This window comes from Pristiophorus japonicus, chromosome 22 (assembly GCF_044704955.1).
Source record: "Pristiophorus japonicus isolate sPriJap1 chromosome 22, sPriJap1.hap1, whole genome shotgun sequence".
In the NCBI taxonomy this organism is placed as follows: Eukaryota; Metazoa; Chordata; class Chondrichthyes; family Pristiophoridae; genus Pristiophorus; species Pristiophorus japonicus.
The window spans coordinates 25,355,610-25,369,224 of record NC_091998.1 but is presented as its reverse complement, the minus strand read 5'-3'; positions in this window follow the sequence as shown (position 1 = coordinate 25,369,224).

Genomic DNA, 13,615 nt, shown 5'->3' with positions numbered 1-13,615 from the left:
GAGCATAGCAAAGACGAGCAATTACTTCAGAGCTCATTTATTGATTTTAAAATACCTTCAGTGACTATTCTTTGGCCAAACCGCATCTAGATTTTTCATGCTTTCTTGCAGAGTTTTGATGTCAATCATTTGTAATATGTTGGGTTAACCACTAGGGGGCGGGGTTGCAGTTACTATTGTTGCTATCAGTGTTCACATTCTGCATTCCCCAGAAGTTGTTTAAATCAACAACAACTTGCATTTATATAGAGCCTTTAACGCATTAAAACATCCCAAGATGCTTCACATGAGCTTGATCAAACAAAATTTAACACCGTGACACATAAGGAAATATTAGGGCAGACTTAGTTAAAGAGGTAGGTTTTAAGGAGCTTCTTAAAGGAGGAAAGAGAGGTTAAGAGTCGGAGACATTTAGGGAGTGAATTCCAGAGCTTAGGGCCTCAACAGCTAACAGCACGACCAATGATGGAATAATTAAAATTGGGGATGCGCAAGAGGCCAAATTAGAGGAGCGCACATATCTCGGAAGGCTGTAGGACCGGGGGATGTAGGAACTTTACCTACTCCTGTGTCCACACTGAGAGTTGCAAAAGAATCACCTGGTAGACTCGAATCCGATTCAACCCAACTTTATTAGATTAATCAGAGGCAAACTAACTAAGATGATACATTCAGTGTTTAAGCTTATACAATTCATCAGTAGTCTCTAATGCACTTATACATTACCAGTGCGTCCAGCCCCGTGAGTGGTCAGTTCATGCTGGCTGTAGGCTCGATAGGTTAAACAGACTAATGTCTTCCCAGTTTCTCGACTGGAGTTCCAAGTCGCCAATTACAGCCAACTTTATATCCCCTTGGTCACGTAACCCCGTGTTCCATAATCAGTCTGTTTGCTCTGTTTCAATAGTCCGACGGCCTTGAGGCTAGGACTCCAAGCTTCAGAAAGCCAGTTCAACTTTGTCTTGCGGTTTCATGAGCTTCAACCGTCAACAAACTCGTTCAACTTTGTCTTGTATAGGATGATTAAAACTGCGAAGTATACAATGATGGGGAGAGGCAAGGCCATGGATGGATTTGAAAACAGGGATGAGAATGTTTAAATCGAGGCGTTACTTTACCGGGAGCCAATGTAGGTCAGTGAGCACAGGGGTGATGGGTGAACGGGAGTTGGTGCGAGTTAGGACACGGGCAGCAAAGCTTTGGATGAGCTTAAGTTTATAGAGGGTGGAAGATGGGAGGCAGGCCAGGAGAGCATTGGAATAGTCAAGTCTAGAGGTAACCAGCATGGAGGAGGGTGATAAGGGGTTATGGGGAGTGGACATAAGGGGCATGGAAGTGAACCTGAGTCCATGATCGGATCAGCCATGATTGTATTAAATGGCAGAGCAGGTTCGAGGGGCCGCATGGCCTAATCCTGCTCCTATTTCTTATGTTCAGCAGCAGATGTGCTGAGATAGGGATGGATATGGGCGATGGTACGGAGGTGGAAATAGGCGGTCTTGGAGATGGAACAGATATGTGGTCGGAAGTTCATCTCAGGGTCAAATACAACAACAAGGTTGCGAATAGTCTGGTTGAACCTCAGTTACCAGGGAAGGGGATGGAGTAACTGGTTAGGGAACAAAGTTTATGGCGAGGACTGAAGACAATTCGGTCCCCCCAATGTTTAGTTGGAATCGAACGCCACTAGTGAAAAGCACAGATTGAGTTGGATAGTATCTGAGACACACAGATAAATGTTTTAACGGCAATGTACTCCTGAGCTTTTTCAACCTTTCATAACATAAAGACACATAACAAATTAGAGACCTGATGCGAGAGTAGAAATGGAACGGAAAGTGGATTAGAATGGCATAGAAAAGGCCAACAAAGATGGAAAGATGAGTGAAACAAACAGTCAAATAAAAATGCAAAGAAAACAGGAAGAGAAAATTATAAATAATGAGACAAGATGTCATGCATCTTATATGGCCACTGTTGGTACCATATCAAGGTGTGCCACCAGAGGGCACAGCAGTGGGAGACTTGTAGGTTACCTGTACAGGTGTGCCTGGCCTAGTATAAAAGGCAGGCCACCAGGTGTGATCCTCACTCTGGAGTTAACTAATAAAAGACTAAGGTCACTACAGTTCAAGTACAACACACTGTCTCATGGAGTCCTTGTTATAGCTTCTAAGGACAACAACTGGTGATGAGAATACGAACTTCCACACGGAAATGACTAACTTTGGCACATTGCAGCATTTCCCTGATGTTGCCTTTATGAAGAGGCTACAACACTTTTTCACAGCAAACGACCTTGCAGGAGACGACCCGGCCGCACTGGCTGATAAGTGCCGCACTTTCCTACTAACCAGCTGTGGGCCCAACGTCTATGGCCTCGTCAAGGACTTGCTGGCACCAGCGAAGACAACGACTAAGTCGTACAAGGAGCTCACAACCCTGATCCAGGAGCAACTTAAGCCCAAGAAGAGCATCCTCACAGCCAGACACAGGTTCTATACCCACCGTCGGCCCAAAGGCCAGGAAGTCGCCAAGTATGCCGCAGACCTCAGGAGGCTGGCAGCACCCACTTCAACGAAGCACTGCGGGACATTTTCGTCATTGGAATTGGCAATAAGTGCCTTCTTCACAAGCTACTGTCAGCGGAGACCACAGTCAACCTGCAGAAGGCCATCTCTATGAGCCAGACTTTCATGACCTCGACCTGCGGCTCTAGGCAGATGTCTCACCCTCAGGACTCAAACCTGGCAGGTACTGTGCACAGAATGGTGCCGTTCAGGAGCTGGACTGAAGAGCGCGAATCCTCTCAGGGGAGAGAGAACAGGCCCCCGAGTCCCTTAACTCAGAGTCCGCCGAGGGGGACTAATCAAGTAGCACTATGCGGAGGGAATCACAGGGCTCACCAGCGCCGTTTTAAAGACTATGTTTGCAAAGGCTGTGGCACAAAGGCCCACCTCCAGCGAATGTGTAAGAGAAATAGGACTCACTTTGTCGGTGAGGAGTCCGCAGCTGGCCATGAATCCAGCGTGGATTATGAATTGTTAGACAGAGAGGCAGCCCAGTCCCACGGGGAGGTACATGGCATGTTTACCTGCACCAAAGAGTGCTCCCTGCTGAAAATGGAAGTCGAGATAGAGGGATGTCCAGTCTTCATGGAAGTGGACACGGGGGTGAGCCAGTCAGTGATGAATCAAGAAGACTTTGAGAGGCTATGGGACAATCCGGCTGAATGACCTGAGTTGGCTCTGCTTCAGGCAAAATTGCGCACCTACACCAATGAAATCATCCCAGTCGTTGATAGTGTGAATGTAAAGATATTCCACAATGGCGCGGTGCACAAGTTACCTCTGGATTTTTGCAGGTGATGGACCAATGCTGCTTGGCAGAAGGTGGATGGAGAAGATCCAGTGGAAGTGGGAAGATTTCACCCCTCCAGCGATTGAAGCCCTCACCTGAGGGTGGACCTAGCACTGATGAACTGACCAGCACGGCACCCGAGACACAGACCGCTCAGCACGATTGCGTGGAGATGATTCAGCTGAGACGACCTGAATGCACCTTCCAGGCTCCAGTGGCAGGTCGCAGGAGGGAGAAAATCGCATCCAGCAGCGACTTTCCAACTGCAGAGGCAGAACCCGTGGAGAAGAGGATCGCCTCAGTCAACATCGTGGACGAAGAAAAGATGGCGTCCGCACCACGAGGCGATGCGCTGAAGAGAAAGATGGCCACGGCCAGACCACGAGGTGCAGCGCTGATGGAGCAACATGTAGCACCAAATGGAGAAGCAGATTGGGGTAAAGCAAGCAAGACTCTCTTAAAGGAGGCCGGCAACCCACTACAAGTAAAGGGGCAGTTCCACAAAATTAAGCAATGTAACAAGAATTGTACGTTAGAGACTAAAGGTGTAACGGATTATGTAAAGTGTGTAACTGACCATGTAAAATGTGTAACTGATAATCGGAATTGTATACATACAACACGCGAGAAAAAGTCGCGCGATTATGTACAATGTGTAATTGATGATTTGAAATGTGCATATGCAACCAGCGAGGAAAAGTTGCGTGATCGTGATCGGACCCTTAGAGTGTCCATCATAGGTAAGGAAAAGCTGTGCGATGCAGGATTCCCACCACACGCAGCCAATGCAGCGGGCAGACATCCATCGGGTGCACACAGGTCCAGCAAGCTACCCAATGCAGAAGCCTGCATCCCGGGGACCAGAATCAGGCACCACGAAGTGTAGCCACAAGCAGCCAACACACACGAGCTGCGAAGCAAACGACCTCAGCAGGGCAACGGCAACAGTATTGATACCATGCCCTGGGTCGGCTCCATCTCTCAGACAACCAATGGCACCAACAGCCATGAGCCTGAAGGAGCAGACAGCACTAAGGCCATACTCCTAGATGTAGGGTCACCTGCCACTTTTTCCCCAGAGGAAACAAGCACCAGTCACTATCCCAAACCAAGCGACGCTCAGGCCAGCGAGTCAGCAGTTCCCTGTGCACTGCTAAACGACAGCTCCTCAGGGAGCAGCTGGGACCCAGGGCATAAAGAAAGGACGGGGGGGGGTCACCGACATCTGTGAACCTGCCTGACGCTAGGAACCACGGCAACAGCTCCGAGAGCAGGCTATGCGAACCAACCGGCTTCCCACTGCCAGCACCGGGCACTGAACCGCCAGCAGACTGCAGGGACACCACCCAGCAGCTCCGGAGCTAGCTTGTCCTTACGCACCGGTCACCGCATCGACAAGGCACCTAACGCTCTTGTCGCACCACGGAAACACTCAAACAAAAAAAACATGCAAAACCCACTCACCTGAACTTGTGTGTACATGAATGCCAGGAACTCCCGCTACACCAACGTCGGAGGGGGGGAGAATGGAGTGGTCAGGAACACACACACAAACAGCAACCACCAGCACGCTACTGCACCAACTATCCACCCAAGGTTGAGCCGGCCTGCTTGAGGTCTACCAGACAGAACCCATATATAGCTAAGCCCAGAGCATAAGTAATGTAGAGACGATTTGCACTGAGGGTTCAGGGGGGAGTGGTGTCATGTATCCTACATGGCCACTGTTGGTACCATATGAAGGTGTGCCACCAGAGAGCACAGCCGTGGGAGACTTGTAGGTTACCTGTACAGGTGTGCCTGGCCTAGTATAAAAGGCAGGCCACCAGGTGTGATCCTCACTCTGGAGTTAACTAATAAAGGATTAAGGTCACTACAGTTCAAGTACAACACACTGTCTTGTGGAGTCATTGTTGGAGCATCTAAGGACACAACACAAGGTGCTGTGAAAGTAACATTGGAACAAAACTTCTCAAACTCCTATTTGTATAGATACCACTTTTTTATGCCTTACAATGTTGCATCACATCCTTGTCCCTCTGGACGTATCTTAAACCAAGAGCCATTTCAGCAGTGCAGGCAGATGTTAAAGGTTAAAGAAGAGCAGAGAGTTCTCCTGCTCCCTAAACCAATATTGTGCCAACAAACAGTAGATTAACCGCTGATTCGCCTCATTCCTGCATAACCGCATTGAAAGTGCACCAAACTATTGCACGGTGATCGAGGACAGTCACACTGCAACCAACGGAGCAGTAAAGACCATTGTTTGCAGGCAGGGAACTCAAAAACATATTTTAGGTTCTCTAAAAAGGAAAAGCTGCAAATGTTGAAAATGTACAATGAATACTGAAAATGATAGGAATATTTGGCAGAAACATCTGAAAAGGAGGGAAAAAACATGACCCAGGCTCGAGGGATTGAAGGCCTTTGTTTGGGTTTTGGGACCATCATCAGCAGTTTACCCAGAGCATTAACCTATCTTCTTTCAGGACCCCTTGGCCCTGTTGTGGGTTTCTGTTTATCTGTGCATTCATCTATGTGTTTAGAAAAAGTTAGAGTTAAACAACTGGAATATCTCCACGACACACCGGAGAATCACATATGCGAAGCTGGAATTAAATATATTAATCCTTATTTGGAGAATGTTTAAGATAATGGGCAGTCACCTCTTTAAAAAGATGTGAGGCAGTTCACATGATATAATGGGCAATATGCAACTTCTCTTCAAGCTCACAATCATCTTTAAACAATTGAAATATAATCCTAGGCCAATTTCATTATAAGCTAAAAGTTATAGCTTGTTTATATAGCATTGTTTATTTATTTGAAATATAGAAAGACTTACATTTTTATGCCACCTTTCACAACCTCAGAATGTACCGAAGTGCTTCACAGCCAACAAAGTACTCTTGTAGTGTGGTCACTGTTGTAATGTGTTGAAATAGTTGAATGCCTCTATGAGGGAGGGAGGAATGACTTTAAACAGAGGGTTGTTGTAGCGTGGAATGCTTTACCACAGGGAGTGGTTATGGCAGAGCACATGCGGGACCGAAATTGCCCCCCATTTTAAGGTCTATTACCGGCTCTAAGACCTTTCCGACCCGGGGGCAGGCAGATGGGCCAACCCATCAGAAATTTCCCCTGGGCCGGAGGTGGCAGAAACAGGTTTCCGCCGTGCCCCATGTTCCCGTTCCATTAGGCGCGCCTTACCACCCGGCAGGAAGCTGCCAATGGCTGGGCGGCGTGTCCACCCTTAAAGGGGGGCACGCCGCCGTAGCCGCCATTTTATTTTAATTGTCGGCCGACTCTGAAGTCGGCTCGACAATGGCGGCCACGGGTTCAGCTAGACCGCCAACAGGCAGCCTGGCACACTATCTTGGGTGCCGGACCGCTGTCCTGGCCGGAACCCTCCCTGGTGGCTCAGTGAGCGCCCCTAAAGTGGCTGCAGAGCTCAGAGTGGCCCTCCCCTTTAAGTGACATTGTGACGTGTCAGCGAAACGTGGCAAGTCCACATCGCGCTGACGTCATACCAACGCGCTGACGTGCTCAGCACGGCGCTCATGACACCGCCCACCTTGCACCCTGCTCCAAAAGCACTTCTGCCCCTAAACACCGCCCCAACAATTTAAACCAATAAAAGGGGGTAATTTCCCTCTATTCTCCACCCTATGGATTCGGGCGGAGAATCTTCATTTAATTCGAATTATGCGCCCCGTTTGGGGCAATGGCAATTTTGCTCCCGCAACAGAAAATTTGATAAATACTTTAAGCAGTGTCAGATACAGGGCTGTGGGGAGAGTGCGGGGCAGTGGAATTACTTTTGGAATGTTCAAGTCAACTTCTGTGCTGTAAATCTCTATGGCTTTGGTTTTTGCATGTTAGAGATATATTTTTTATTGAGTGTAGTTGGGATGCTTAGGAAAGCAATTGACAGCTGAAGAGATTTCAAGAGTGTTTTTAGAGATTTCACTTGTTTTGTTTTCTTCCTTCTTTAGAAGAAGGAAAGATTTGGATTTATATAGCACCTTTCACAACTTTAAGGCATCCCAAAACACTTTACAGCCAATGAAGTACTTTTGAAGTGTAGTCACTGTTGTAATGTAGGAAGCACGGCAGCCAAAATTGTGCACAGCAAGCTCTCTCAAACAGCAATGAGATAATGACCAGGTAATCAGTTTTAGTGATGTTTGTTGAGAGATAAATGTTGGCCAGGACACCAGGGAGAGCTCCTCTGGTCGACTTTGAATAATGTTACATGATCTTTGACAAGGGTAGACATGAGCAGATGGGGAGTTGATTTACTATCTCATCTGAAAAATGGCATCTCCAACAGTGCAGCACTCCCTCAGTACTGCACTGGAGTATTAGCCTAGATTATGTACTCAAATCTCTAGCGGGGACTTAAACTCACAACCTTCTGACTCAGGCACGAGAGTGCTACGAACTGTGAGCCAGGGCTGACACCTTGCAAAGATTCAAGTGGTTTATGCAACATTTCCAATTTTGAATTCAACAGGTGTATTTCAATATAAAGTAATAATCTTTCTTAAATTATTTATGTTTTTTTTTAACTGTTTAGGGTAAGGGATTTATAGACAAATACAAGGATTTTCAATTTAATGAATTGGGACTTGGACCCAATATAAGTCAATAAGGATTGGGGTGATGGGCAAGCAGGAATTAGTGCGAGACAGAATGCGTGCAGCAGAGTTTTGAAGGTTTATGGAGGGTGGATGGTGAGAGGCCAATTAAAAGTAGTGACGCAGGTTAATAGGACTATTTTAAAAAGCAAACAAAGCACTGGGGTTCATTTCTAGAGGGATAGAATTGTAAAGCAAAGAAGTTATGTTAAACTTATAAAGAACCTTGGTTAGATCACATTGAGAGTACTGTGTACAGTTCTGGCCTCCACATTATAAAAAGGATATAGAAAAGATGCAAACCAGAGGAGGCTCATGTGGAGCATAAACACTGGCATGGACTAGTTGGGCCAAGTGGCCTGATTATGTCAATTCCATGTAATTCTATGTAAGAAAGATCTTATTTTATCACCATTTCTTGCCTTCGAAATTTCCCAATGTCCAAATGGGAAGAAAGGAGAGGGAGATGATGCCAGAGTCACCAGTACAGGGAGTTACATATGATTTCATTACATAGGATTACATTACATAGGAGTACATCGGATGTACGGCAGAGAAACAGGCCATTCGGCCCAACCAGTCCATGCCGACATTTATGCTCCACTCGAGCCTCCTCCCATCTTCTCTCATCTAAATCTATCAGCATAACCCTCTATTCCCTTCTCCCTCATACACTTGTCTAACCTCCCCGTAAATGCATCTATACTATCACTTCAACTGCTCCCTATGGTAGCGAGTTCCACATTCTCACCACTCTTTGGGTAAAGAAGTTTCTTCTGAATTCCCTATTGGATTTCTTGGACTATCTTATCCTTCCTCTTCATAGGCAGTCCCTCGGAGTCGAGGATGACTTGCTTCCACACTAATATGAGTTCTCAGGTGACTGATGAGACCAGTGCAGGATCTGCAGTCTCTGTCACAGGTGGGGCAGGTGGTGGTTGAAGGGACGGATAGGGTGGGGTGCTTGGGTTGTCATGCGCTCCTTCCGCTGTTTGCGTTTGGTTTCTGCGTGCTCCAGGCAAAGAGACTCGAAGTGTTCGGCGCCTTCCCGGATGCTTCTCCTCCATTTTGAGCAGACTTGGGCCTGGGATTCCCAGGTGTTGGTGGGGATGTTGCATTTTTTCCCGGAGGCTTTGAGGGTAGCCTTGATTCCTTTCCTCTGCTCATCTGGGGCTTGCTTGCCGTGTCGGAGCTCTGAGTAGAGAGCTTGTTTTGGGAGCCTAGTATCGGGCATGCATCTTATAATGATATGGAAAAGAGCATAACAAGAGCTCTAGTGGAAACATTGTCTCTCTATCCACTCTATCAAAACCTTTCATAATTTTAAAGACTTTTATCAGGTTAACCTCTCAGCCTTTTTTCAAGAACAAAGAGACCTAGTCTGTTCATCCTTTCCTGATATGTATACCCTCGCATTTCTCATATCATCCTTGTAAATCTTCTCTGCACCCACTCCAGTGCCTCTACATCCTTTTTATAATATGGTAACCAGAACTGCATGTAGTTGGGGTGCAAATGAGGAGAAACCTTCTATGTTTTGCCTCCCTGCAGTCAGCTAGACTCCTTATCTCTGCCGTGCTTGATTGCAGCATTGGGAACAATAACTCGATGTCCAGGCTAAAGCAAAGAACCGAGGTTGGGATTTTACACCAGCTGTCCGAGGTTGTGAGGAAGGACACTGATGGCCACAGTCTTTTCATTGTGCTTACTGCAGATAGTCGACATCAGTAGGAATTTGCTTTCTATACAAGGAGCGATGAAGCTGTATTGATACAAACTGCCGTAAACGAACTGTTAATTTAATATTTAACAAGATTAAAAATGCCCTAGTCGATTTTTTTTCAAATCAAAAACATTCTGCTTTTTAATATCTTTAAGGTGCTTATCGTTACAGTTTCACAGGCAACAGCACCTGCCCGGTACCTCATCCAGGTAACCATTCTTATTGGACGATACTACAGACAGTGAGACTGAGGGGGCGAAACTGCCCTGTTTAAGAGGCCTGTTAGCTCCTCTGGGGACTTTTTGCCTGGGGCGGGGAGGGGGGGGAAGGGGGATGCTACCAGCTCCCGGGAGATTGCCTGGGAGTTTGCAGAGGTGCCCCGCATTTACTGTCCCAGGCCGCCGAGCAACCGACGATGCGGTCATCGCCATGTATGGTGACCCCTCACCGCCCCGTGCAATGCCGTACCGCACCGCGGGCCACGAGGCTGCCACAAGCGGGTGTCAACGGCAACTTCGCGGGTTGCAAAGCTGGTCGACATCTGCTCTCAGAGTGGTCCTTAAAGGGGAGGTCACCGCCGCCATCTTTACTGGTTTGCCGACTCTCGGCTCGGCTCCAGTATGACAGCCCTAGCGTGGTCTGGGAGGCCACCGGTCCCACGTGGCCCTGGTGGCCTAGTGGAGGCCATCAGAGGCTGTGCAGAGTGTGCAGCGGCTCTTTCCTTTAAGTGAAGGGGCGGTGCGTTGAAGTGCATTAGCGCTACGTGAAGCATCCGCATAGCACGTAACTCCCCGCCGCAGTAATGTCCCGGGAACCACCCATAAAGGAAGCGGAGTGCCCGAGAATGCATTCCACTTTGAGGGTCCAATTTAGCGGTGAAGGCCTGTGCTGAGCGCAGGAAGTCCCGGCCCTAGCAATTTCACCCCGCTAGGCTTTTCAATTTGGGCGTATCTAGATTGAGGCATGAGTTGTACTCCTGATCCTGTCTGACTTTCCAGCCCCGGGGTTTTGATGGTGCTCGAGGCCTGAATCGGAGCTGATGGAGAATAGCTGGAAATCTTCTTTTAAACTCTCGACGTTGCCCCCGAGGCCTGTGTAGGACAGCAGCCCTGCGAGAGCGGGCTCCAATATAGCTTGTCAGGTCAGCCTCTGACCGAGCTGTGACTGCTGGGTGCCAATGCTGAAGCTGGCCAGGGTTCTAAGCGGGAAAATGGGGCGATACACATGTGGGCCGGCACATTACAGACCAGGGGGAGTGGTAGGGAGCCTGGGGCACAGTGGAGCAAGGCACTGAGCCCATCCAACCAGCAGAAGAGGTGGGGTCAGAGACCCTGGGCCTGAGAGTCAGCCGCATGTATAGTTCATGAGGAGGAAGATGATTTGGGCAAAGATGGAAATGATAAGTGCTCGCGAACAGGAAATGCTGGAGGATGTTTAGCCTGTGGGGCGATTGGAATTGCTAAAGAGAGGGTGAAGAATTGACATTGTCGACTGTAGACTCCAATCCTGTTAAGGACATCCACACACAGGAAGTTTCCAGCAAAGGTCACTGGATTGCAATCCATGACCATTGCTGATTTTCTGCCTCTCCCTAGAGGGACCTTCCTGGAGATACGAAGGCCAAATTGTACCATTGGGACTGCTGCCCTGACGGAAACCAGATGATTCAGCTCAGACAAAGGAATCAAATGCAGAGCCCTCTGTAAGTCTCTGCACTATACCGAGCGACACCTTTATCCAGTAGGTCATCCGGGAGTTTCCCAGCCTTAAAATCAGCCCCGAACTTGATATATATATATTATTTCAATAAACGATACCTCAGACTTATTTTTGATAACTTCAGATGTTTTAGATTTTAATGGTTTATTTTAAATTATAATTGCAACATATAATAATCGTCTGCAGTCAAAATTAATAGTTAAAATGGCATGTAGTCTCAACAATAGATACGGTTTAGGAAATGTATTTTTGTATCAGTGAAAACGTGATTAAGTAAAAAGGTTCCAACTAGCACTGGGGGACAGCTTCTTAAACTGCTGCTTACAATACTGTGAATTCTCTGATTCTATGCAGCATGTCAGAATCTGTTCCCCAATGTTAGTAATGTGAATAGTCTATAAGCAGCAAGTGCACACATCTCTAAAGTATGCTGGCATATTTTAGAAAAGTCAGGATGATTTGCATCTTTCTTGCAATTTGGAGTCTAAAAGACAGTAACCAGATTGTGTTAATGTAGAAAACAAAAGAGGCAGAAAATATTGTTAATAGCCTTCAGACCGAAAGAACTGTAGAGGCGGAATGGGATGTAATCTCAAAGCCACTGGGCATACAGTTAGTTCAGAGCGCATACTGTGTAGGCTGTCAAAAATGACTATTTCCTTTTGGAAGAACAACTAGTTAAGATTATATCTAGCTAATTAGTGACATTGTTACACTGATCATTTTGTTATAGGCATAGTGATATAGTGGTTATGTTGCGGGTTACTAGGGCAGGCCAAAAGCTGGGTATTCTGTGACCAGTGGCTCACCTCCTGACTCCCTAATGCCTTGCCACCACCTACAAGGCACAAGCCAGCAGTATGATGGAATACTTGCCTGGATGGGTAAAGCTGCAACAACACTCAAGAAGCTTGACACCATCCAGGACAAACCAGTCCACTTGATCGGCACCCCATTCACTGCCTTAAACATCCACTCCATCCACCAGTGGTACACCATGGCTGCACCGTGTACTATCTACAGAATACTGCAGCAACTCGCTAAGGTTCCTTGGACAGCACCTCCCAAAGCCACGACCTCTACCACCTAGAAGGACAAGGGTAACAAGTGCATGGGAACACCATCACCTCCAAGCTCCCCTCCAAGTCACACACCATCCCGACTTGGAAATATATCGCCGTTCCTTCATCGTCGCTGGGTCAAAATCCTGGGACTCCCTCCCTAATAGCACGGACTAAGGAGTTTCACGGGAAAGCCCACCACCAGGGCAACTAGGGTTGGCCAATAAATGCCCGCCCTGCCAACGACATCCAGAAAATGATTTTTTTAAATTCCTTTTACACAGGTGACCTCAGTTTGTTTGGTATACTTTGCGCAGAAAGCCTTCAAAGTGGCATTCAAATTGTTAGTATAAGATTTTGCACTGCAATTTGAGTCATAAGATGTGATTCTTAGGCCTAGTCATTAAGTGACATTAGCTGCATGTTGTGAAACAGAAGCTGAGGGGGCACTTCTCAATGCTGCACAGATTGCAGATAATTCTTCAAAGTGATAGAAGGGAACTGGCCTCTACTCCAACTCATCATGAATCACAGCCATCGCAGTCCTATATTTTCATTACAAGCACTGAAGGAGAAGGAACCAAGTGTACTAATTCAATAAACAGTGATAATACAAAATGTAAAGCTGTCGTCCACTTGCACTGTCCTAATGGAGCAGGGGCTCTTCCTGATTTCATCATGGCTCCAATGTAAACTTATTCTTTTGCTCAGAAACAGAAGAGAACAGGGGCAGAGAGGAAGTAGAGGTAGAGAGAATCGGGTGAATATTTGAGGGACTGACCAGATCAGATATTTGTTGTTAATCTCTTGTGCAGAGCCCAAGGTTAATTAAAGTTGCAACCATTCATTTTTAAATAGTTATAAAATTGTGTACAGTGCCAAGTAAATGTCCAAAATCTACACCCGATCGGCAAAGCTCTTTGCTGAGAGTGTTAAGTCAGAAAATGACCGCTTTAGTGCCTTTATGTATCTATGTAAGGAGGACTAGAATTTATATAGCGCCCTTTCACGACCACCAGATGTCTCAAAGTGCTTTACAGCCAATGAAGTACTTTGGGAGCGTAGTCACTGTTGTAATATGGGAAACGCAGCAGCCAATTTGCGCACAGCAA